This window comes from Microcaecilia unicolor, chromosome 5 (assembly GCF_901765095.1).
Source record: "Microcaecilia unicolor chromosome 5, aMicUni1.1, whole genome shotgun sequence".
Taxonomy (NCBI): Eukaryota; Metazoa; Chordata; class Amphibia; order Gymnophiona; family Siphonopidae; genus Microcaecilia; species Microcaecilia unicolor.
This window is the reverse complement of record NC_044035.1, coordinates 182,779,383-182,805,805: the sequence shown is the minus strand read 5'-3', so window position 1 is coordinate 182,805,805 and position 26,423 is coordinate 182,779,383. Positions and strand designations below refer to the sequence as shown.

The window sequence follows — 26,423 nt, the reverse complement described above, 5'->3', positions numbered from 1 at the left end:
CAGGTTCCTCCCTCCCTCCCCTTGCCCCTCTTTGCCTGCCCAGGGGTTCTTAGGTGGCCTTCTGTGGCTGGTTAGCTCCAGCTCACTCTCCTGCCTTGTGTGTGTTTAAAAAAAAAAAAAAAAAATCCTCCATAATAGGGAGCTGCATGCAGGGTGTCTCCTGCTCAGCCTGCTAGTGCCGGTTCCACTGACCAACCAAGGTGTGGGGGGTGAGTACCTTTGGCATATGGCGACGCCACCCTGCCCAGTGTGGGGGCCAGAGAGCAACTGGAATTTGCTGTGCATGTTCGCGCTCTGATCTGCCATTCACCTCTTTTCAATGCACACGCATGCGGGCACCATTTTTAGAATCATGCCATGTAGTGCAGCTGAGGCACTAACATCGGAGCACTCCAGAGGGCCTGATCCTTCAGTGCTTCCCAGTGCTGCAGAGTTTGACCATATGGAAGACTTACTTGGCGGCTCGGGGGAGGAGGGCACGCCATTCTCGCCCAAGTTCATCCTGTTGGTGCACGGAGCCTTTTTTCTGAAGAGGTCTTGGGGGGGGGGGGGACCCACAGATCCCTCGTTGGCAGCAGTCGCTGATTATTGTTTTCTCCTGAGTCTTCTAGGGCCCTTTTGGACACCTTGGAGGATGGGGGAGCTACCTCTGGAATAGGGGGATGACCCCACTGTCGCTCACCTTTTTCACAAGGAGGAGTTTATGGTGTTTATTGTCCAGGCTCTGAAGGTGCTGAATATTTCCTCTCCTGATTCACAGAGTACTGGAGTCCCTGCTTCTTCTATCATGGGCACCAAGAGGCCTCCGAGGACATTTTCCTATTCATGAGGCCATGAAGGTTCTGATTTTTGCACAGTGGGATACGCTGGATGCAGCTTTGCAGGTGGCACGTGCCAATTCCCGCCTCTACCCACTTCTGGGGAGCTCAAGGCCTTGCGGCTCCCTGCGGTGGACTCCCTGATTACCGCAGTCATCAAGAAGACCACCTTTCTGTTGAGGGCGGCACGGCCCTTAAGGATGCGTAGGATAGGAAGGTGCAGTCCTCCCTCAAGATGGCTTTTGAGGTGGTGGGCCTATCTCTTCAGATATTGATCTGTGGCTCCTTTGCAGCTTAGGCGTGCCTTTCCTGGGTCCAAAAGGTGTCCTCGGTGGAGGATCTAGTCCGGGTACTTCCATCTTTGGAATCTGGCTTGGCATTCTTGTTGGATCTCCTTTATAATCTTCATGCTTCAGCCAAGGGGGTGTCCTTGGCGATGACTTCTTGCCGCTGTCTTTGGCTTTGGCACTGGGTGGCAGATAACAGCCTCTAAGTCTCGGCTGGTTTTGTTTGCCCATTTTGGCTAAATTGCTGTATGGGACCGAGCTGGCCAAAGTTGTTAAGGATCTGGGGGAGTCAAAGGAGCATTGGTTGCCTGAGGATAGGCTGCAGGACCCCCTTCCGCGTTGGGCAGCCATGGACCCCAGTTCCAGGAGGCTTTTCAGAGGGCCCACTTTCAGCAGAGGCATTAACTCTTTTAGGGAGAGAGGCATTCAGGTGCCTCCTCCACTCATCTCGGAACCCCCCCCCCCCCCCCCCCCCCCCGTTTCCCCTGGCTGTCCAGGAAACCCAATGATGGGTCTACAGTATTTCCTTCTCGGAACATTGGCGGTCGGCTATCCATCTTCTGGGGGGAATGGGCCAGGGTTACATCAGATGAATGGGTATTAGTGGTGATCCGAGATTGCTACAAGCTGGAATTTGCATGGTCTCTTCCAGATTTTTTCATGCAGTCACCCTGCAATGCTTCTAACAAGGTGTTGGCTGTTCTTCACACCCTGGATGCCTTGGCTCAGCTCGGGGCTGTGCTACCGGTGCCACCGGTGGAGTGTGGTCTCGGCCGGTATTCCATCTATTTTGTGGTGACCAAGGAGGGTGGGGCTTTCAGACCCGTGCTGGATCTCAAGTATGTGAAAAAGGCACTTGGGGTCCGTCACTTTCTTATGGAAACCTTGCAAGCCATCATAGTGGCGGTCCAACCGGGATAATTTCTGACATCCTTGGACCTCAAGGAGGCCTACTTACACATTCCCATTTGGACTTCTCATCAGCGTTTCATTTGTTTTGCGATCCTGGGGCAACACTTCCAGTTCCAGGCGATGCCTTTCGCCCTGGCCACAGCACGTTGGACCTTTTCCAAGGTCATGGTGGTTGGTGGTGGCAGTATTCCTCCGGAAGGAGGGGGTCCGGGTACACCCTTACTTGGACAACTGCCTGATCAGGCTTTGTTGTTCGAGGAGATCCTGCGGGTGACACCCAGGTGGTCAGCCTGATTTTTGTCTCCCTTGCAATGCCTCAAATACCTGGGTGTGACCTTCCATACCCAGGCGGGCAAGGTATCTTTGCTTCTGTCCAGACAGCTGTACTTTTGCAGCCAGGTGACATCTGCTCAGCCTGCTGGCTCTTTGGGCGTGGGACTACGTGCAGGTCCTGGAATCCATGGCTGCGACCTTTGAGAGTCCCTTGGGTGCGGAGCCATATGCAACCTTTCTGAGTTGTTGGTCTCCGCTTTCAGGGGATTACCTAGTCCTACTGCCCTGTCAACACAGGTGCTGTTTGCCATGTGCTGGTGGCTTTGCCCTGCTCATCTGCAGTGGGGGTCCCTTTAGCAGCTCCGAGTTGGTTAGTGGTCACTACAGATGCCAGTCTTCGGGCTGGGAAGCCCATTGTCAGGACAGTACGTCCCAGGTGACCTGGTCCACAGTAGAAGCCGCCTGGTATGTCAATTGGCAGAGGGGCACCAAGAGTGCTGCTCTTGCACGGGAAGCTGCGATGCTCTTCCACTGGCCTTCCTGGCCCTGCTGTTGGCCACACACATTGCAGATTCCCTCGGTGTCCAAGCGGACTTCCTCAGTCGGACGTTGCTGGATCCCAGAGAGTGGGAGCTCTCCAGGAACGCTTTCTTTCACGAAATGCCTAGCCCTCTGCCTCGTGTTTCCTTGCGGCCACTTAGACGGTCTATCCCCAGCATAGCTCAGGTCTGCCTGCACCTGCCGCTTCCTCCTCCCACCGAATGGGTCACAACCGCCTCTGGGCGAGTCTCCCGCTCCAGTTATCCCCAGTGATTTCTAGGTTACTGGAGCCACACTACCAGTGGTCTCATAGTTCACAGAAAGCAGGCAGAGACCCAGTACACAAACCAGGATTCTTTCAGTCCAGACACTGGGCAAACAGTTATGTTTATTCTCTTGAAAGTATTGAATAGTGGAATAAAATAGTGCAGTTGGCAAACAATAACAGATAACTGAAATATGGATCAATTAAAACACTAAACATTTACTTACTTTCTAGAAAAGTACCTGGGAAGATCAGGATATGTAACTGTTTGTTTACTGAGCCTCAGCAAAGAGATTCTGCTCTCTTTTTTTCTTCCTGGCTAGGACTGAAGCAACAGCCAGCAACAACTGCTGGGTAAATTTCAAACTCTAGGCTTCCTGTTTGTGTCAAACTAAAGAAAAAAACACTGTTCTCTGTAACAGCTTTACAGCAAATAAACACCATCTGCAGGAAAATATCCAGTACATTTTACAGGCTTAAAACACACTGTTTCTTCACACTTTCTCTCAGATCACACCCAGGTGGTGGCTTCCAACAGTAGACCTGATGGCGCGGAAGTCCAAATCAAAGGTGCAATACTTCAGCAGGGGCAGAGAGTGGAGCTTGGAAAGAATCGATGCTCTGTTTCAAGTCTGGCCTCTGTATCGGCTGTTTTATATGTTTCCACCAATGTCCATTGTAGCATTCGTGCTGGACCGTATCACAACTCATCCGGGACAGGTGATTCTCGTGGCACCCAATTGGCCCAGGCGCTCATGGTATGCAGATCTGATCAGACTTGAGATCGACAGTCCTCTTCGACTGTCTTCTGTGAGGTGTTTGCTTGTGCAGGGGCCTGTTCTCATGGAGGATGCCTCCCCCTTTGCTCTTGCGGTTTGGCTCGAGAGGGTGTACCTTTTGGAAGAAGAATTATTACCACTGTGTTACAGGTGCGGAAGTGTTCCATGTGTATGGTCTGTGCTTAAGTATGGTGAACCTTTTGAGTCCTGGTGCTTGGAGTTTCTTGCAGGCTGGTCTGGACAAGCGTCTGTTCCTGAGTTTGTTGACAGTTCAGGTGGCGGCGTTGGCCTGCTTTCAGGGCCACGTGCAGAACATTTCGTTGGCAGCCTACCTGGATATTTGTTTTCGTCACGGGGTGAACCACTTTCATACCTTTTGGAGTCTTAATCTTTTGTGAGCCTTACAGAGGCTGCCTTTCAAGCCTTTGGATCGACTATTTTTGAAGGACCTTATCCTGAAGTAGGTCTTTCTAGTGGCCATCACCTCGGCTCATCGTGTGTCGGAGCTGCAGTTGCTGTCATGTCGGGACCCCTTCCTCCATTTGATGGAAGTGGGAGTGACACAACCATGATTTTTCTTCTTGTAACCTCTGTCAGCAGATCTTGAGAATAATCAAGTCATGAGGAGCATCGCAAAAGTGTGTTTGGCTCCCAGACGTCTGGTCCATCGACGTTGGTATCTGGCCCCATGGCCCCAGGAGCTGCATTGGCATCGAGGAGGTCTTTGCCTGTCTTGATATCAAGCATCGGCAGCACACATTGAAGCCGAGCATCCTTGATTCCTGCACCAAGGACCCGTAAGGATTTGACATTGTCCTTGTTGGTGCTGAGGGATTCCAATGCTGTGCGTCTTGTGCAGGGCAAGAAGCATTGGCATCAGTCCCTTAGGAACCATTCTGGGCCACTTTCCAGGAGGAACTGTGGTGTCTTCTCTCCTGACAAAAGTTGAGGCATCAAGGAGACCGATGTTGGTCCCATTCTTCCTTGCTCTTCCTGTTTGGTTTTGCATCAACCCTCCTGCCTGAATGGGCATTGTGGTCTGCACCAGCTGAGATGGTGTTATTCCCTAGCCCCTCAGGGTGAGATGGGAACTCCCACAAGGTCCAGATCCCATGCTGTTCCTTGGTGCTCTTAGCCAGAGCCTGACCGTGAGTACAGCTATCCGAGGCCAGGCAGGCATAGACTTGGAAGACTATTATCCAGAGTCTGATGTGGACCCACTCCTGGGACTCTGAGGAAGATCTGCAGGTCTTCTTGGAGACTAGACCTTCCTTCAGAACCCACTCCTCCTCTTGAAAAGGGAGTCTCCCCTGAGGAGCTCTCCTTTATCACCTTTAGGGAAAGACTTGGACCATACCATTTAAGTTGGAGGTTGAAGGTGAACCTAGTGCAGAGATGTTGGACATCCTTGACTTTGGTGCCTCTCCTAAGGAAGCTGTGATGGTGCCCATTCACAACCTCTTGTCAGTGCAGATGAAGCACTGGGAGATCACTCTTTCTGTACTTCCTATTCCATAAGAAGGCTGACTTTACATCTAGAAGGCTCCTGCATTCAAGTAGCTTCATCTTTTCACATGACTCTATGCTTGTCAAATCTGCTCTCAAAAGAGCCAAAAGCTCCATGACTTGTTCTTTGGTGCCTCTAGGGAGAGGGATGTTCCCTTTAGGAGTCTCCTGGGAGGAAAGTATTTCAGAATGCTATGCTAGCCTCCTGCATACTTTCTTACCAGTTCTTCATGAGTGTGCATTCTTAGTGAACAGTGTGGCCTAGTTTGCAGGATGCAGAGCTACATCAGTTGCCAAGCAGCAGGATTGTTGGAATCACAAGGCACAGGCAACCTATGATGTTTCAATGTGGCATCCAGGGCCTCTGCTATGGATATTGAGATGTGCAGACTTGCTTGGCTACACGCCTCAGACCTCAAACTAGCAGTTCATGGTGGACATCCCGTGGAGGGGGAGGGGGGTCTTTTCGGTGACAAAGTGGAGGAGATTACTGACTTCATCTAGAAGTGAACTGATACCATGAAGTTGCTCTCTCGGCCCACTCCTTCTGTGGCCTCTTCTTCCAGGAGGTACTCTGGTGCAGGTCCAAGGAAAACTACTTTCAAAGGCATATGGGCTCTTCTTTTACCCATCCTTCCCAGTTGGCCTAGAGCTTTTGCTCCTGACTGAGGCAATTGCTTCTATAGGAGCACTCTTGCCCATTGTGGAACAGCATCAGTTTTTAAAAGGGAAGAGGAAGGCATTTTACTTCAAGTACTTTATAGTTCCAAAGAAGACAGGAGGATTCTGTGCCATCCTAGACCTCGGAGCCCTGAACAAGTATCTGACCAAAGAACAGTTCAGGATGGTTTCCCAGGTATCTTAATCTCAGGCAGTGAGGAATTTAGTGGATGTTATCAATACCACTCCCACCCTACAGGAGTGTCTCTTGTGATGGCAGTTTATCCCAGTTTTGATAATAGACTCCCATTCCAAAGCCCTCTTACCCACAACATATTGATAACAGATCCAGCAAGGGGTGAAGAGTTCATGTAGATGGGCTCCAAACTCAAGGTCAGTGGTCCTCCCAGGAGACAGTTAAACATCAATCTCCTGGAACTGCAGGCAGTGTATTTCTAATCTAAAGTATTATAAGGATTACCTCACGCACAATATTCTCATCCAAACTGACAAATGGGTTGCAATGTGTTGTATCAACAAGCCTGGAATTAGTTACATTTAACTCATTTATAGCCCACTACCTATCACCCAGAACAAGGGGTTGCTTCTATATTCCAGCCTCCAGTCCAGAGGTTTTCAATCCAGTCCTTGGGGAATTCAGTGGGGATATCCTGAAAACCCTGACTGGCTATGTGTGCCCCGAGGACTGGGTTGAAAACCCCTGCTCCAGACCCTACAGACTTGGGTGTTCAGAAGGTAGAAATTGATTCTTCCTTGTCATCAAGCAGATGAAGCCATTAGGTATGGGTTGTGTCCATCAACCAGCAGAGGGAGATAGAGAGCACTCAACTTTTCACAGTGCCTCATGGCCAGCCAGCTCCACTGCCTCTTTAGTATTCTCTATCTCCCCAAGCAGGGTGGCTGCAGCTTCTTCAAGCTCCATCAGAAATCTGCCTGGGGGTGGCTCCTGGCTTGCCAGTTGTTAGCCGGGGTGTTAGAGGCTATAGCAGCTTCACTTTGAAGGCACATAGGTCAGCCCTTTCCCTGCCTTACCTATGGATGTGGACATATTAGCTTGCTTTTCCCTGTCCTTTCCCACTCAGTGGATGCAGGCACATTGGGTTGCCTTTCCCTGCATTTCCCACTCATCTGAGCCTCCAGAGTTCTTATTACCTCTGCTTTCCTCATAGCGTTAAAAAATAAGAAAATGGAACAGAGGTTTTCCTTTGATTCTTCTATGGGACTGGAGCTGTGATACTCGGTCCGGTGAGGTAAGAGTGTTTTCTAACTCCTCCGGGGTGGGCCCGCAATCGGGGCGTTTTTGTCGTGAAACCGCCATTTTTGAATTTTCCCGCCGTTTTCGGCGATGGCTGCAGAGAATGTAAAGCGCAGTTCCCGGTGTGGCAAGCGCAAATCAGCAGCGGGGCTCTGTAAATCATGCTGTACAGACGGTAGAGCCGGCCCGAGCATGGCGAGCGATGATTCTTTCCGCTCAGAGCTGGCAGCGGACGCCATTTTGAATTCTCCGCATGGCGCGGCCTCCGTAGAGACAGAGAACCCTGAGCCCGGGGGGGGGGGGGGGGAACGACCTCGAATTGAGGCTATTCAGGGAGTGGCTAACCCCGGACGGGATCTGGGTGCCCAGGGCGAGTTTTTCTCCCCTGATTTTGTGTTATTATTGCATAAAGCATACATGCTGAAAAGAGGTCTCCCTCAAGGGTCGTCTGAGGCCCCTTCTATTGTCTCTTCCCCCCCCCCCCCGGTGGATTCTGGCCTGGGACTGCCCGTTGAGGCTATTTTCCCTGATAATTGGCATAAAGTAAAGCGTAGAAGGGCTAATTCCCCTTCAGATTGTGGTGCACCTCCCCCCCCCCCCCCCCCCCCCCCCCCGGTGGCCGGGCTGTGAGGATTCGGAGAGTTCTGGCAGGCCTTCGTGGTCTGAGGAGCCAGAGTCAGGTGCAGAATTACCACAGGATCTGGATGATCCCTCCGCGGTGAGGATTTTCCACTGTGATGAGCTGCCAGCACTTATTTCAGATGCCCTACAGGTCCTTTCTATTGAAGAGCCTGACAGTGGCACGGCCTCATCTGTGAATCCTAGGATGGCTAGTACCAAAAAGCCTGCTCGAGCCTTTTCTTTGCATGACTCCATCCAAGAGCTTATTTCCGCTCAGTGGGCTGACCCCGAGGGACCTTTGAAAGTTTCCAGGGCTATGGGGCAATTATACCCTCTGCGTGAGGAGCATTTGGCTCGCTTTGCAATTCCTAATGTAGATGCCCTAGTCACTGCGGAGATAGAGAACTACCCTCCCTGTGGAAGGAGGAGTTGCCCTGAAGGATATACAAGACAGTAAGCTGGAAGCAGCACTTAAACGGTCCTTTGAAATTGCAGGTCTTACTGTTCGGGCGTTTGCATGCAGTTGTTATGCTGCTAGAGCCTGCCTGGCGTGGTTGCAACAGGCCTTGTCCTTTTTGGCTGATGCCCTTTATGATATTGTCAGAGCTTCGGCTAAACAAATGACAGTAGCAGTGGCGGCTCGCCGTCTTATTTGGCTACGGCATTGGGCATCGGACATGGCCTCTAAGCAAAGGTTGGTGAAGTTGCCCTTTCAAGGCCTTCTCCTATTTGGTGAGGAGTTGGAAAAAAAATTGTTAAAGGCCTGGGAGATCCTAAACCCCAGCGCTTGCCCAAAGATAGGCCGAGGCCTTCCTCCAAGGGTCAGGCGGTCCGCTCCTCTTATAGACCTCGCTTCCGTGAAGCTAGAAGGTACCGCCCGGGGCGTGCTGCTGGATTCACTTCTCATTCCCGCTTTCAGCAGAGAAACTCCTTTCGCTCGGACAAACGTTCCGCAGCTGCCGGCTCTAGGCCTGGAGTTCAGGGGCGACCCTCTCAATGATGGTGCGCTGGCCCTCTCCTCGTTTCCTGTCATCGGAAGAAGACTTTCCCTCTTTTTCGAGGAGTGGGCCAAACTCTTCGCAGATCAGTAGGTCTTGGACCTGATCAGAGACGGATACCGAATAGAATTCGATGCCTCGGTGAGAGACGTGTTTGTGGAGTCCCGATGCGGTTCTGCCGCCAAACGGGTGGCGGTAGAGGAGACTTTGCACAGTCTGTGCCAGATAGGGGCTGTGACCCCGGTGCCTCCCGCCGAACAAGGTCTAGGCCGCTTCTCCATTTACTTTGTGGTGCCACGAAAGGCGGGTCTTTTCGCCCGATCCTGGACTTAAAAGAACTAAACAAGTTCTTAAGAGTGCGGCATTTTCACATGGAAACCCTGCGCTCCGTCATTGCGGCAGTACAGCCAGGAGAGTTTTACGTCTCTGGACCTGAAAGAAGCTTACTTGCACATACCAATTTGGCCCCCGCACCAGAAGTTTTTGCGGTGTTGGGAAAACATTTCCAGTTTCGGGCCTTGCCTTTGGCCTCGCCACAGCTCCCCGAACCTTCTCCAAGGTAATGGTGGTAGCAGCTGCTTTTCTCAGGCGAGAGGGTATCCGGGTTCACCCGTACCTAGACGACTGGCTCATCAGAGCAGACTCAGAAACAGAGAGTCATCTCGCTACAGCTAGAGTGGTTTCAGTCCTTCAATCTCTGGGCTGGGTCATCAATATGGCCAAATGTTATCTGACCCCCTCGCAATTTCTAGAATATTTGGGGGCCAGTTTCGACACAGCCTCGGGCTATGTGTTTCTTCCCAAGCAAAGGCGGTGCAAGCTTCAGAATCAGGTCCGTCTGCTCCTGAGGGTGCCCCGCCCGCGAGCTTGGGACATTGTCCAGCTGTTGGGATCGATGACGGCCACCTTGGAAGTGGTGCCATGGGCGAGAGTGCACCTGAGACCTCTACAGTATTCTCTACTTCAACGATGGTCTCCAGTATCTCAGGATTATCAGTGCAGACTTTCATGGCTCCCTGCGGCCCGCCTCAGTATGGAGTGGTGGCTCTCGGACAGCATGTTGCGGTGGGGAATGCCGCTGGCGCTCCCCGATTGGTGCCTAGTGGTGACAGATGTCAGCCTGAAGGGCTGGCGCGCACATTGCCAGGGGAAGCATGCCCAGGGTCTGTGGACGTCCGACGAGTCGGAGTGGTCTATCAACCGCCTGGAGTTGAAAGCGGTGTTTCTGGCTCTTCTGGCCTTTCAAGTGACCCTGGAAGGATTGGCTGTCCGAGTGAGGTCGGACAACACGACAGCAGTGGCCTACTACATAAATCGACAAGGCGGCACTCAGTGCAGAACTCTAGCCGCGCAGGCCGAACAACTTTGCCACTGGGCCGAGCTGCATCTACAGTCCCTGTCAGCAGCTCACATTGCAGGTCAGAGCAACGTGCAAGCCGACTATCTAAGCAGGCATCAGATCGATCCAGCGGAGTGGGAACTAGCAGACAATGTATTCCTGCAGATATGTGCCAAATGGGGCAAGCCAGTGATGGATCTTACGGCAACCAGTTCCAATGCCAAAGCCCCGTGCTTCTTCAGCAGACGGGAGGGATCCTCGCTCTGTTGGGTTGGATGGCTTGGCTCAACCCTGGCCCCTGGGCTTGCTGTATGTCTTTCCTCCGTGGCTTTTGAATAGGGCGAGTGCTCCTGCGGATTCGACTGCATCCAGGAGAAGTGGTGCTCATCGCCCTGGATTGGCCCAGGAGGCCTTGGTATGTGGACCTCCGACAGATGCTGTTGGAGGCTCCCTTTCCGTTACCTCTGGTTCAGCACCTGTTGTCACAGGGTCCGGTGGTCATGGAGGACACCTGCCGCTTTGGTCTTATGGCATGGCGATTGAGAGGGAGCAATTGAGAGATAAAGGCTACTCAAATAAGGTAATTTCCACTCTCCTGCAGGCCCGTAAGCGCTCCACTTCCGTGGCTTATGCCAGGATCTGGCACCAGTTGGAAGTCTGGTGTGTTTCAAGAGCGCTTTCTCCGTTGCGGGCTCCTGTCTCGCTGATTCTGGACTTTTTGCAGGATGGTGTACACAAAGGCTTGGCCTATAATTCCCTGCAGGTGGCAGCATTGGCCTCCCTGCGTGGCAAGGTTGAAGGCGTGTCCTTAGCTGCTCATCCAGATGTGGCACGGTTTTTTAGAGGGGTGCTTTGGCTCCGTTCTCCCGTGCGGGCACCTTGTCCAGCTTGGAACCTGAGGTTAGTATTGAAGGCCCTTCAAGGGGCTCCCTTTAAACCGCTTTGGCTTGCTTCAGAGAAAGATTTGACACTGAAGGCCGTCTTTTTAGTGGCCATTACCTCGGCGAGATGGGTGTCAGAGCTCCAGGTGCTGTCCTGTAGAGACCCTTTTCTGCAATTCTCAGAGTCAGGGGTCACGGTTCGGACCATGCCTTCCTTCATGCCTAAGGTGGTTTCAGCGTTTCACCTAAACCAGCCTGGTTTTTTTCGCTCCTTTGTTGAAGAGAAGTTTCCAGATTCATTTGGGCAGTTGCACCTTTTGGATGTGCGCAGGCCTCTGTTGCAGTATCTGCGAATTACAAATTCTTTCAGGACCTCTGATCATCTTTTTGTGCTGTTTGCAGGTCCTCACAGAGGGTCTTCAGCGTCTAAAGCCACTATTGCCCGTTGGCTCAAAGAAGCTATCTTTTCAGCATATCTGCTGTCTGGCCGGGCTCCGCCTGCAGCCTTTAAGGCACATTCCACAAGAGTGATTTCCTCTTCCTGGGCGGAAACTGGAGCACTCTCTCTTCATGAGATTTGCAGTGCTGCAACATGTGCTTCTAAGCTCTCTTTTGCCTGACATTACAGGCTGGATGTGGCTGCCAGGAGGGATGCGCGTTTTGGAGGACAGGTGCTAGCATGTGGTGTGGCTTGTTCCCACCCTATTTAGGGATTGCTTTGTTACATCCCATACGTAATGACTTCATCTGCTTGATGACAAGGAAGGGAAAATTAGGTTCTTACCATGATAATTTTCTTTCCTTTAGTCATAGCAGATGAAGCCATGAGCCCTCCCTGTATGATTGTCTGTCTGTATTGCAGTGATTCTGATTTTAGGTGCTGTTCTTGTTTCCTGAAGTTATATTCCTTCCTTGGGGAGTCGGAAAACAGTCTTCAGGATTCTTGTTACAGTTATAGGAGGATGAGTTCATTCCCTCCAGTTCATGTTTTGGGAGGATGAGTTTATTCCCTCCAGGAGGATGCAAGTATTCTCTCCGTTGATACAAAGTGGAGGACGAGTTTATTCCCTCCAGGAGGATGAGTTCATTACCTCCTTTTTTGAGTTCATGCCCTTGTTAAGGGGCCATCGTTCGCTGTGAGGAAAGTTCGTTATTCCCATTGCGGTTTGCCATACTGTTTTGGAAGCTTCAAATACTGAAGAGGCAGTGGAGCTAGCTGGCCATGAGGCACTGTGAAAAGTTGAGTGCTCTCTATCTCCCCCTGCTGGTTGATGGACACAACCCATTCGTAGTGGCTTCATCTGCTATGACTAAAGGAAAGAAAATTATCATGGTAAGAACCTGATTTTCCCTTGAGAGCCTTCTGAGCGGTTTACAAATCAATACATTATGGCATGTTATAAATTTACCTTTTTCTTCCTTAGTGTCCAGCTTAACCAAATTGCTTATTGGGTTGTATCCCCCTTCCTGTGAGCAGATGGAGGTAAAGAAATTGACTTTTCCCAGTGACATCAACAGTATAAGGGCTGGTGCTCTGTAGAAAAGTGCTCCAGTATTTTCTGTACGTCCTGCAGATAGTAGCTTGTGCAGGCTCCCAGGACTATCTCCAAGCCATGCTGAATAAGGCCATTCTGCTTGGTAGAGCCTAGTGGCATGGTTATACTTCATGGACCAGACCTGGTAGAGAGCAGTGTGTGACTGCACAGCCGCAAGTCGTCGCTCACAGGTGCTAACTTGGTGAGGCACTCAACTTAATCCCAACAGGGCCCTTGCTGCAGGTGGTTTTATGTGGGTCCCCATCTCCTCCCTTTCTGCCTTCCTGCAACCCTTGTGTGTGTCGACCCCACCCCCACCCTCCCAGGATCCCTGCAGCTTCATGCAACCTTAAAAAAAAAAAGGTGGGTTGGAAAGGGAAAAACATTGTCTGGGCAGTCTAGCTTTATTTCATTATAGCAGAGAAATAAAGCTGCTTGGGGGGGGGGGGGGGGGTTGGGGTTTTTCCATTGGCCCCAGGGCTGTCCAAAACTCAGAATGGCTCCAGCAAGCAATCCTGACTGGAGGTCCTTTGACCTCTGGGATTTGGTCATGAGGAGGTAAGGGGACCTTTCAAAACTCTCATCTGCCACTTCACTCTGGGACAGAAGCAGAACCTCCAGCCCCTGCCCTTCCCCCACCCCCCTCCCGGAGGAAAAGACGTGCTCTCCAGTCATAAGGCTCTTTTGGCTGGAAGACGTTTCCTGTCTTACTGATTTGGTTTTGAAGACTCTGGGTCTCTCCTTGGGCCTCCTTGACTGAGGCCATCACTTCCCTCTTCACAAGGTTCTCGTCTGCATGATACTGGCAGTGAGAGGCCCTGGATGGGATCCTCAGAGTCTCCAAGGTGATGGACAGATTGTATCCCTTTGTTCCAGAGGAAATGGAAAGGTATTAGCAGTTTCCCAAGGTGGACGTGCTGGTCATGGGGGTGACTAAGAAAGCTGCTGTTCCCTTGAAATAGGGTCAGAGAAAAACCACATGGAGTGTGGAGGTGCACTTGATCCCCACAGGACAAAAAAAGCGAAAAAAAAAAAAAGGGGTGGGGAAAATAGGCTGTATTCAAACAATGGGGCAGACGTATAAATTAGTTAAAATGTGAACATGATGTATAGACAGAGTTTCAAATCTACCTCACCCTTTATTATTTATACACTCTGTTTGTCTATACATCATGTTGCCACTTTGTATACTCCTTGTACTCTCTCTGGCAACAATTTTTGGACACCTACAGACTCTTGTATGTAACCAGTCAGATACTGTTTGGAACCCTGTGTTAGCTGTCTATTGTGTAAACATCACACCTTATGTTACTCCTTGTATAAGCATTTGTTTTTGCATTACTGATGCATGCATTTACTCTGCAACACCATTTTTTCACATTTAATTCTTTTAGAGATTACATGACTGTTATTTTAATATTACTTTTATGGATTTGAAATTGGTTATAATTGTGCTCTGTTTTTTACATCTATATATGTTCATTTGGTTTTAACTCGTATATATGTTTTGAGATGTTCATTTAGTATATACGTACACTGATATATTTATTTTGTATGCAGTATTTATGTATTAGTCACCTATTCACAATAAAAATCATTGCTTTAACTAATTAATACGTCTGCCCCATTGTTTGAATAGAGCCTATTTTCCCCACCCCTTTTTTTGTTTTCCCTTGAAATAGGGTTCAGCCCTCCAAGGACATGCACCTGTAAGATGAAGGTGCAGTAGCTTAAGCTGTACTTTTCCTCCACTACAGCGAGTGTTCAGGCTGCTATGGTTTTAATTAAAAAAAATTTTTTTTTTTTTTGGGGGGTGGTTATTTGACTAGAGCAATGATGTGTTGGCTATAACAGCTACTGAAGTCCCCAGAGGTAACTTGGTGGCTATTCTTGTGGAGATTCTATATAATCTGGTACACATAGTATACATAGGAAATCAAATATGTTAGCGTTTAACTTTAAAAAAACGAGACTAGGATAAAATGAGAAGAACGGTGAAAAAAAAACTTAGAGGAGGGGCTGCAAGGGTCAAAAATTTACATCAGGCATGGATGTTGTTCAAAAACACCATCCTGGAAGCCCAGACCAAATATATTCCGCGTATTAAAAAAGAAGGGCAGAAGACCAAACAGCCGGCATGATTAAAAAGTGTGGTGAAGGAAGCTATTAGAGCTAAAAGAAAATCCTTCAGGAAATGGAAGAAGGAACCGACTGAAAATAATAAGAAACAGCATAAGGAATGTAAAGTCAAATGCAAAGTGCTGATAAGGAAGGCTAAGAGGGACTTTGAGAAAAAGATTGCGTTGGAGGCAAAGACACATAGGAAGCTGGCAAAAGAATCGGTTGGACCGCTAGATGACCGAGGGGTAAATGGGGGCAATCAGGGAAGACAAAGCCATAGTCTACACAAGCCTACACCAGTGACCTGACTTAAACTACGAGTCCATCTGCACTACCGGATCAGACCATGAAGACAATACCTGGCATATGCTCCCCTACTTAATCCTTTCTAGTACATCCCTCTTCCTACCCCTCCCTACATACTCTAATATATCCCTCTTCCTAATCCTCCATTATATTTCCCACACTAAACAATACGCTAATCCCAATACACATCCTCTCATTCCCCTACCTCTCCCTTCCTCCCTTGCCCATCTTACCTATCCATATTTAAATGACCACCTCTTTATTTACTATATTAAAGCTTCATCCATTCTATATTACTTTAACCTGTTGTACTATGTAAGCCACATTAAACCTGCTAATGAGTGGGAAAGTGCGGGGTATAAGCGTTACAAATAAATAAATAGCTGAGAGATTAAATGAATTCTTTGCTTCGGTCTTCACCGAGGAAGATTTGGGAGAAATACTGGTACCAGAATTGGTATTCAAAGCTGATGAGTTGGAGAAACTGAACAAATTCTCTATAAACCTGGAGGATGTAATAGGGCAGTTCTACAAATTGAAGAGTAGCAAATCTCCTGGACCGGGTGGTATTCATCCCAGAGTACTGATAAAACTGAAAAATGAATTTGCGGAGCTATTGTTAGTAATATGTAATTTATCCTTAAAATCGAGCGTGGTGCAGGAAGATTGGAGGGTAGCCAACGTAACGCCGATTTTTAAAAAAGGCTCCAGAGGAGATCCGGGAAATTATAGACCGGTGAGTCTGACGTTGGTGCCGGGCAAACTGGTAGAGACTATATTATCAAGAACAAAATTACAGAGCATATTCAAAACCATGGATTAATGAAACAAAGCCAACATGGATTTAGTGAAGGGAAGTCTTGCCTCACCAATCTATTACATTTCTTTGAAGGGGTGAACAAACATGTGGATAAAGGTGAGCTGGTTGATATTGTGTATCTGGATTTTCAGAAGGCGTTTGACAAAGTACCTCATGAAAGACTCCAGAGGAAATTGGAGAGTCATGGGATAGGAGGTAGTGTTCTATTGTGGATTAAAAACTGGTTAAAAAAATAGAAAACAGAGAGTAGGGTTAAATGGTCATTCCATATCATCATGCTGATCAATCCATAGACTGGTGGGTTGTGTCCATCTACCAGCAGGTGGAGATAGAGAGCAAACTTTTGCCTCCCTATATGTGGTCATGTGCTGCCGGAAACTCCTCAGTATGTTCTCTATCTCAGCAGGTGGTGGTCACACACAGCAGCAGCTCTGGCTAGGCCTCCAAGCCTAATTTTTAGGTTTTGTTGAGTGCCTGGGGTTGAGGGCTCTTCTTGAGCAAGTGCAAACCTGGTGGTGCCAGGTCCCTCCTTTTCTCCCCCCTCCTGCTGGCTCCGTTAAAAAAAAAAAAAAAAAATTTGAACGTCCTTAAAGGCGTTTATTTTGACGTTTATTTAAACGTTTATTGCAGCTACTCACTGGGACACCAGGTCGTTACAGCTCGGAGCGGAAAGCAGGTAATTTTTACCTTTTTATAGCGGGCAGGGGGTTCCCCGATTGATCTAAACGTGGCCTATGGTGTCGGAGGGCGAGGGCGCAAAGAGTCGCTCCCCAGATCGCTTGTGCGCTTCTAGAGGGGATGCGGGGGTCTTAAAGTCTGATTCGCCCTTGTTGGGTGACAGTTTCGTGACCGATGAGTATCCCGGTCCTTCCTCCGGTGTGGCGGTTTTTCCCGCCATAAACGCCCATCCCCCGCTGCTCGCCTCCGCCATCTTAGCCGGCCATGCGGCTCGGACGGCTTCTTCTTGGGCCGCCCTTGAGGTGGGAGACGTTAATGCCATGAGCGCCCTTAATTTGGGCGACGGCACAAAAGCGGCTAAACTTAAGCGCCGTTCTTCCCGCGCGGCTCCTTCGCGGAGTGTCGCGCCGGACGCCATTTTGGATGCGCAGCATGTCTCTCCCCCGCTCTTGCGAGCGCCGGTTGAGAGTGCGTCTAGGGCTGTAGCCCAGGCTGCGGAAGTGCACAGTCTGGGGGGTTTCTCCCACGAGTTTGTTTTGCTGCTGCATCAGGCCTTCCTTATGCAAAACGCTGCCCCTGCTCCCTCGTCTGGTAAAGAGGTTGAGGCCCCCGGAGGTAAACGCCCTCGGGTTGATTCCCAGGCCTTGGAGGACTTTGTCTCCTCCGATGTAGATGAGGGCAGCGTTTCTGAGTTCTCCCAACGGTCCTTTGCGGATTCCTTGGAGGAGACGGATCCCCGCTCGGATGGAGCGGATGACCCCTCTGCAGCGCGGCTCTTTAGCTCAGATGATTTGCCCAACCTGTTAGTGCAGGCCATGGGCATTTTGATGATTTCCTCTCCGGAGGACGTCTCTCCCTCAGCCCCTGTTGGTTCTGCCATTATGCTGGGGACGAAGCGCCCGCCTAGAACCTTCCACGTGCATGATACTATGCACACCTTAATTTCGGCTCAGTGGGATGTCCCGGAAGCGAGCCTTAAAGTGGCTAGGGCTATGTCCCGCCTCTATCCTTTGCCTGAAAGTGAACGTGAGGCCTATCTGTGGCCTACCGTGGATTCTTTAATCACTGCGGTGACTAAGAAAACGGCGTTGCCGGTGGAAGGTGGCACGGCCCTAAAAGACGCCCAAGACAGAAGATTGGAGGAGGCCTTAAGGTCGTCCTTTGAGGCGGCTGCTTTAAGTTTGCAGGCCTCAGTTTGCGGCTCCTATGTGGCCAGGGCGTGCCTGACTATGGTGCAGCGGGCTTCCCCCTCGGATCATTCCTTGAGGGCTGATTGGCCGGCCCTGGAATCGGGCTTGGCCTATTTGGCAGACGCTGTATGATGTCTTGAGGGCCTCAGCTAAAGGCATGGCTCAGACAATCTCTGCGCGGCGGTGGCTTTGGCTGAAGCATTGGTCTGCTGACCACGCCTCTAAATCCCGCCTGGTTAAATTGCCTTTTAAAGGCAAGCTGCTGTTTGGGGTCGAGCTGGACAAAATCGTGACCGATTTCGGCACGTCTAAGGGCAAGAAGTTACCAGAGGTCAGGGCTCGGGCTAGTACTCGCCCCGGTACCTCCAGAGGACGGTTTCAGGAAGCCCGTCGGTACCGCCCGGGCAGGTCGGGCTCTTCTGCCTCCTCTTCCTTCAAGAGGAACTTCTCCCCCAAGCAGCATTCCTTTCGCAGAGACCGCCGTCCCGGAGGTGCTCCCTCCGGTCCTCCCCCAGGGTCTCGTACCCAATGACGGGGCCTTGGTCCACCCCCCAGTGCAGATTGGAGGACGGCTGTCCTCGTTTCTGGGCGAGTGGACCACAATAACTTCAGACGCTTGGGTGCTGGAAGTCATCAGAGACGGCTACAAGCTAGAGTTCTGCCGACCCTTAAGAGACGGGTTTGTACTCTCTCCCTGCAAGTCTCCGGTCAAAGCTGTGGCAGTGCAGCAGACCTTGGACAATCTGATCCGCCTGGGTGCGGTCGTTCCGGTGCCAGAAAATCAGCTTGGCAAGGGACGTTACTCCATTTACTTTGTGGTACCAAAGAAAGGAGGTTCTGTACGGCCTATCCTCGACCTCAAAGGGGTCAATCGGGCCTTGAAAGTTCGGCACTTTTGCATGGAGACTCTCCGCTCTGTTATAGCGGCAGTGAAGGCAGGGGAGTACCTGGCATCCTTGGTCATCAAGGAAGCGTACTTGCATATTCCCATCTGGCCTCCTCATCAACGCTTTCTGCGTTTTGCAGTACTGGGCCGACACTTCCAGTTCAGAGCCCTCCCGTTCGGGTTGGCTACTGCTCCGCGGACCTTCTCCAAAGTAATGGTGGTCATCGCGGCCTTCCTGAGGAAGGAAGGAGTACAAGTCCATCCTTATCTGGACGACTGGTTGATCCGAGCCCCCTCTTATGCAGAGTGCGGCAAAGCTGTGAACCGGGTGGTTGCTCTTTTGAGCTCCCTGGGGTGGATCAGCAACTGGGAGAAAAGCCAGCTGCGCCCGACTCAGTCCCTGGAGTATCTGGGAGTTCGATTCGACACCCAAGTGGGCAGAGTGTTCCTGCCAGACAATCGGATTGTCAAGCTTCAGGCTCAGGTGGACCAGTTCCTCGTAGCCTCTCCTCTTCGGGCTTGGGACTATGTGCAGCTGTTGGGCTCTATGACGGTCACGATGGAAGTAGTGCCCTGGGCCAGGGCTCATATGAGACCACTACAACACTCTCTGCTGCAGCGCTGGACTCCGATGTCGGAGGATTATGCGGTGAGCCTTCCCTTGGACCCAGCAGTGCGCAAGGCGCTGAGCTGGTGGCTGCAGACAGACAAGTTGTCTGCAGGAATGCCTCTGGTGACCCCGGAGTGGATTGTCGTCACGACGGACGCCTCTTTGTCGGGCTGGGGAGCCCACTGCTTGGGAAGGACAGCGCAGGGGCTCTGGTCTCCTGCAGAGGCAAAGTGGTCTATCAACCTCCTGGAACTCAGAGCCATTCGGTTGGCGCTTTTGGAGTTCATCCCGGTACTGGCGTTGAAGCCAGTACGGGTCCTGTCGGACAATGCCACGGCTGTGGCCTATGTCAACCGCCAGGGAGGTACCAAGAGCGCCCCTCTAGCCAAGGAGGCCATGAATCTATGCCAGTGGGTGGAAGTGAACCTGGAACATCTGTCAGCGGCCCACATTGCCGGAGTCATGAATGTCAAGGCGGACTTTCTCAGTCGCCATACCTTGGAGCCCGGAGAGTGGCAGCTATCTGCTCAGGCGTTCTTGGGCATCACGAAGCGCTGGGGCCAGCCGAGCCTAGATCTGATGGCGTCATCGGCCAATTGCCAAGTGCCGCGCTTTTTCAGCAGAGGACGGGACCCTCGATCCCTGGGAGTAGATGCTCTTCTCCAACAGTGGCCGACACAAGAGCTCCTCTATGTGTTCCCGCCCTGGCCCATGTTGGGCAGGGTGCTAGACCGGGTGGCAAAGCATCCGGGCCGGGTAATCCTGGTGGGTCCGGATTGGCCCAGACGTCCCTGGTATGCGGACTTGATCAGGCTCTCAGTCGACGATCCTCTGCGGCTGCCAGTGGAGCAGGGTCTGTTACATCAGGGTCCCGTGGTGATGGAGGATCCCTCCCCCTTTGGTCTTACGGCCTGGCTATTGAGCGGCAGCGTCTGAGGAAGAAGGGCTTCTCAGACAAGGTCATCGCCACTATGCTGAGAGCGAGGAAGCGCTCTACTTCTACTGCTTATGCCAGGGTTTGGCGTACCTTTGCAGCGTGGTGTAAAGCAGGCTCATGTTCTCCATTCACTGCTCCAATTTCTTCAGTGTTGGCATTCCTGCAAGAAGGTCTGGAGAAAGGCCTGTCGCTCAGTTCCCTTAAAGTCCAGGTAGCGGCCCTGGCTTGCTTCAGGGGCCGCCTGAAGGGTGCTTCCCTGGCTTCGCAGCCAGATGTGGTGCGTTTTCTCAAGGGAGTTAATCACCTGCGCCCTCCTCTGCACTCGGTGGTGCCTGCGTGGAATCTCAACCTGGTGCTAAGAGCATTACAGAAGCCGCCTTTTGAACCCTTGTCGAGGGCATCTCTGAAAGACCTGACGTTGAAAGCAGTCTTTTTGGTGGCTATCACTTCAGCCAGAAGAGTTTCCGAGCTCCAGGCACTCATGTCGAGAGCCTTTTCTGCAGTTCACTGAGGCAGGAGTGACTATTCGCACAGTGCCTTCCTTCCTGCCCAAGATTGTTTCTCGCTTCCATGTGAATCAGCAGCTCTGTCTCCCTTCCTTTCGTAGGGAGGACTACCCAGAGGAATACTCTGCTCTTAAATATCTGGATGTGAGACGAGTCATCATCAGATATTTGGAAGTGACCAATGATTTCCGGAAGTCGGATCATCTGTTTGTCCTGTTTGCAGGTCCTTGTAAGGGTCTGCAGGCTGCTAAGCCTACAGTGGCAAGATGGGTCAAGGAAGCCATTGCAGCGGCTTATGTGGCCGCAGGGAAGGTGCCGCCTATCCAGCTGAAGGCTCACTCCACTAGAGCTCAGGCGGCCTCGATGGCAGAGGCCGGCTCCGTCTCCTTGGAAGATATATGCAAGGCGGCAACTTGGGCATCGGCCCATACATTCTCCAAGCATTACCGCTTGACTGTGGCGGCACGGGCGGAGGCCCGGTTTGGAGCTTCAGTGTTGAGGTCAGGGATTTCAATGTCCCGCCCTGGGTGAGTACTGCTTCGGTACATCCCACCAGTCTATGGATTGATCAGCATGATGATATGGAAGGTAAAATTATGTATCATACCTGATAATTTTCTTTCCATTAATCATAGCTGATCAATCCATAGTCCCTCCCAGATATCTGTATTGTTTATATTCTGGTTGCATTTCAGGTTCAAGTTTAGTCTTCAGTTCCTGTTCAGGAGGACTTCGTGTTCGTTTTTCAATGGATTCTTCAAGAGTTGAGACGAATTTGTGTTACAGTGAGCTGCTGCATTCCTCTCCCCTCCGTTTTACGGGGCTGGATTGAGACTTAAATTCTGCCAGCACTCCCTCCCGCTTCGTGCGGCTGTAGGGCAGCTTTGTACCCTTCCCGCTTCGGCGGTGTTAGGGTCAGTCAGCTCCTCCCGCGGTTGCAGGATAAGCCAGATCCCCCCGCATCGGCGGGTGTGGTGTCCCTCCCCCGCTCTGCGGGGATGAGCTGGACGGATTCCCCTCCCCCACTTGTGTGGGGATGAGCTGGGTTAATTCCCCTCCCCCGTTTTGGCGGTGGTGAGCTGGGCAGAGTGTCCCTTTGTGGGTGTAATTCTCTAAGTGCTGAGTCCTGCGGATGGAGCTTTGATATCGACATACTGAGGAGTTTCCGGCAGCACATGACCACATATAGGGAGGCAAAAGTTTGCTCTCTATCTCCACCTGCTGGTAGATGGACACAACCCACCAGTCTATGGATTGATCAGCTATGATTAATGGAAAGAAAATTATCAGGTATGATACATAATTTTACCTTATTCTCAATGGAGAAGGGTAGTTAGTGGGGTTCCCCAGGGGTCTGTGCTGGGACCGCTGCTTTTTAACATATTTATAAATGACCTAGACATGGGAGTTAGTAGTAAGATAATTAAAATTTGCTGACGACAAAGTTACTCAGTCTTTAAATAGCGGGAGGATTGTGAAAACTTACAAGAGGACCTTACGAGACTGGGAGACTGAGCATCTAAATGACAGATGACTTTTAATGTGAGCAACTGCAAAGTGATGCATGTGGGAAAGAGGAACCCGAATTATAGCTACGTCATGCAAGGTTCCACATTAGGAGTCACGGACCAAGAAAGGGATCTAGGTGTCATCGTTGATGATAGGTTGAAACCTTCTGCTCAGTGTGCTGCTGCAGCTAAGAAAGCAAACAGAATGTTAGGTATTATTAGGAAAGGAATGGAAAACAAAAATGAGAATGTTATGTCTTTGTATCACTCCATGGTGCGACCGCACCTCAAATATTGTGTTCAATTCTGGTCCCGGCATCTCAAAAAAGATATAGTGGAATTAGAAAAGGTGCAGAGAAGGGCGACGAAAATGATAAAGGGGATGAGACGACTTCCCTATGAGAGAGAGGCTAAAGCGGCTGGAGCTCTTCAGCTTGGAGAAAAGGCGGCAGAGGGGAGATATGATTGAGGTCTACAAAATAATGAGTGGAGTGGAACGGGTAGATGTGAAGCGTCTGCTTACTCTTTCCAAAAATACTAGGACTAGGGGGCATGCGATGAAGCTACAAAGTAGTAAATTTGTAACAAATCAGAGAAAATGTTTCTTTAATCAACGTGTAATTAAACTCGGGAATTCGTTGCCAGAGAATATGGTAGAGGCAGTTAGCTTAGCAGAGTTTAAAAAAGGTTTGGACGGCTTCCTAAAGGAACAGTCCATACACAATTATTAAATTGAATTTGGGGAAAATCCACTGTTTCTGGGATTAGTAGTATAAAACATTTTGTACTTCTTTGTGATCTTGCCAGGTATTTGTGACCTGGATTGGCCACTGTTGGAAACAGGATGTTGGGCTTGATGGACCTTTGGTCTTTCCCAGTATGGCAGTACTTATGTACATATTTTCACATTTGGTAGTCTCTGTTGTGTTGACCTGGAGGTGGCTCTGTGTGCATTACTGGGCAGCAGATGCAGCCTCCCAAGATTCTCCCGAGTCTGCTCTCCTTCAGGGGCCAGCTGTTGGGCAGGACATGGAGAAACTGGTTTAAAACATAGTGGAGAGTTGCCCTCTCTAGCTTCCAAGGTCACGTTTTTGGACAGATAGGCACTAATCTGGTTCTGTTCCAGAACTGAGCTGGCCCTTCAAGCCAGGACTCTTTTGCATTCCCAAGTGGACAGGAGACTTTGGGACTTGTGGCTCTGCCAGAGGTTCCAGAGTGGCACAATGAAGGCGCTCCAGGCCTCTCGCCAGCTTGGATGAATGCAGACTGGTCCTCTTCAGCCAGACCACTCATGTCATTGAAGGGGTCAGCCATGAGTGGGTCTGCATCACCTCAGACCACTCATGTCATTGAAGGGGTCAGTCATGGCTGTGCTGTAGAATTTGCTTGTCCATTGCCTTCATGGTCTAATCATGTGCTTCAGCTGTAAAATGACAGGCCATCTTGCTCTCTCTTTAGTATCTTTCAGATCTGCTCGTTGTGGAGCAAGTACTGCCTTCGGAATAGGGTAAGGGTTGTTTATTTATTGTGTGACCCCAAAGAAAGGGGGCTTTTCAGCCTCAAAGAACTAAATGCCTGCCTCAGAATGTAATGCTTGATCACCTCTGTACGTTCAGGTGAGTTTCTGACCTCCCTGGATTTTGCTGAGGCCTACTTGCATATTCCAATCAAGGTGGATCATACACTACTTATGTTTGTGTCTTGGGATGTCACTTTCAGTTTTGGGTCCTTCTTTTGTCTGGTTTCTGCCTCTTACACCTTTTCCAAAGTGATGGTTGTGATCATGGCACACTTGCACTGCTAAAGCATTGGAGTCCATCCCTACCTGGATGATTGGCTTATTTGGGCTGTCTCCTTGGCAGACTCCGCAGCTGTCACCCCTCAGGTCACCTTGCTCTTGGAGTGCTTGGGCTTGGTGGTGAATCAGATGGTCACCCATCTACCTTTTATAGCTTGGAATAACAAGAAGTTCATTTTGATATGGCCCAGGGAGCAGTGTTTCTCACAGAGGAGTGCACGGACAAGTTGCAAGCCCAGAAGGGGAAATTATGTAGTTTAGAAGCCTCATGGGTCTAGGACTATCTTCAGCTCTTGAGCTTAGTGGCAGAAACCATGAGCTTGGGCCCATATGTGTCCTCTCCAGGCAACTCTCTTGTTTTGGAAGGCACCTGTTTTTCAGAACTTCAGCTATCATCTGCCACTCCGTCTCAAGGCTCAATGCTGCCTGGCTTGGTGGGACTGTCCCAGGCATCTGTTTTGAGGGGATTACACTGGAGTCGCCTAGCTGGGTGGTAGTGATCATCAATGAAAGTTTTGCTAGGCTGGTTGGCTTAGTGCTTGGGTAGAGTGGCGCGGGGGGGGGGGGGGGGGTTGGTCTTCCCTAGAGACCTCTTGGTTCATCAACTGCCTAGAGACCCAGGCAGTCCACTTGGCTTTGGTGGAGTTCCTTCCCCTGTTCTGGGGGAGAGTGCTTTGAATGATGGTGGACAATGCATTGGTGGCCTGTAGTAACAAGCAGGTAGTTATTAGGAGTTAGGTAGTGGCCCTTGGAAGCTGCAGCCCTTTGTTGGGTGAAGGTGAATTTCCTGGCATTGTTGGCTGTCCACATAGCTAGAAAAGACAATGTTCAGGTGAATTTTCTCTGCTGCTGTGCTGGATGTGGGGGAGTTGATCTGGGATAGACAGCTTCCGCCTCCTCCTGGACCTCTTTGATCTCCTGGCCTCGTGGTAATGTCAAAATGCAGCATTCTTCAGTCACAGGAAGAAGGTGGTCTTAGTTGGCATAGATACCTTGGTCCAGCAGTGGCTCAGGAAGGAGCTTCTTTATATCTTCCTACTGTGGCCCTTGATCAGCTGGGTTCTTTGTAGAATAGCATGCCATCCTTTTCTGGTTCTTTTGGTGACTCCGCACTGGCCCCGAAGGCCATGGAATGCTGATCTTGTTTGCTAGTAGAGGCCCTGCTTCCACTTCTCAGGGGTTGAGGATTGCTCACATAGGGTTTGGTGGAAATGGGGAATCAGGATCCTTTCTGGCTTGCAGTTTGACCCTTGAGAGGCAGTGCCTAGCAAGGAGAGGGTTTTTCTCTTGTGAATATAGCCACCTCGCTCAAAGCCCACAAGTCATCCACTTCTCCCATGGAAGGTTCAGATGCTGGAGGTGCTGAGCTTTCTTCAGCAGAGATTTGAACCAGGGGTTGGAGCTGAACTCGTACATCAGGTGACCCTCTTGTCACGGTGGCAATGTGCTAAGAGGTTTCCGTGGCAGGTCATAGTGATATCACATTATTTTAGTATGGTGTCTTCCACGTGCAGCCACTTGTTTGTCCTTCTCTCCTGTGAGATTTGAATCTGGTGCTGAACATACTCTTGGGAGCTCCCTTTAAGCCTCTGAGGGTGTCCTTGCTCAAGGATATCGCCTTGAAGATTAGTCTTTTTGGTGGCAATTGCTTCGGCCAGAGCTTCAGACCCTTTCCTGTTGGGATCCTTCTCTCCTTCCCAGAGGACCCTGTTCCTATGCAGTAGCCTATTGATTAGTCCAGTGGAACTGGGTTTGATTCTCACTACAGCTCCTCGTGACTCTCTGGGCAAGTCACTTAACCCTCCGTTGTCCTAGGTACAAATTAAATATCTGTATATAAAATGTAAACCCCTTTGATTGTAAGCACAGCAAGGTGGTATATGAAATCCCATCCCCTTTTCCTTTTCTTTCCCTTTCCCCTTTTGAACTGTCCCCTCCTTCCTTCCAAAGGTGATCTCTCCTTTCCATGTGAACCAGGAGGTCTGCTTGCCCTCCTTTGTGGATCCAGGGTTCAAACTCGAGAGCTAGAAAGCTCCACAGAGTGGATGTCTGCAGAATCATGCTTAGGTGTTGGCAAGAGATTAATACTTTTCGGCTCTCAGATCATCTGTTTGTCCTTTTCTGTGACTCCCAAGGCTTCTTTTGTGTGGATTAAAGTGACTGTTGAGACAGCCTATACATGCAGGAACAAATGAGTGCCTTCTGGGGTTGCATGCGTACTCATCTCAGGCTTAAGTTACATCTTAGGTATAGACCCAAGCGATTTTGCCTGAGGGATATCTGCATGACAATGACTTGGTTATTGCTCCATTCCTTTGAGAATTGTTACAAACTGGATATGCTAGCTAAGAGCTTGGTCAGGCTTTGACAGAG

At 50.4% G+C, this 26,423-nt stretch overlaps 1 protein-coding gene across 1 annotated transcript in view; it reads left to right on the top strand.

Annotated features, from left to right (window-relative positions):
- The window catches only part of CTCF (CCCTC-binding factor), a 412,941-nt gene that overhangs the window by 56,164 nt on the left and 330,354 nt on the right, over positions 1 to 26,423 (top strand).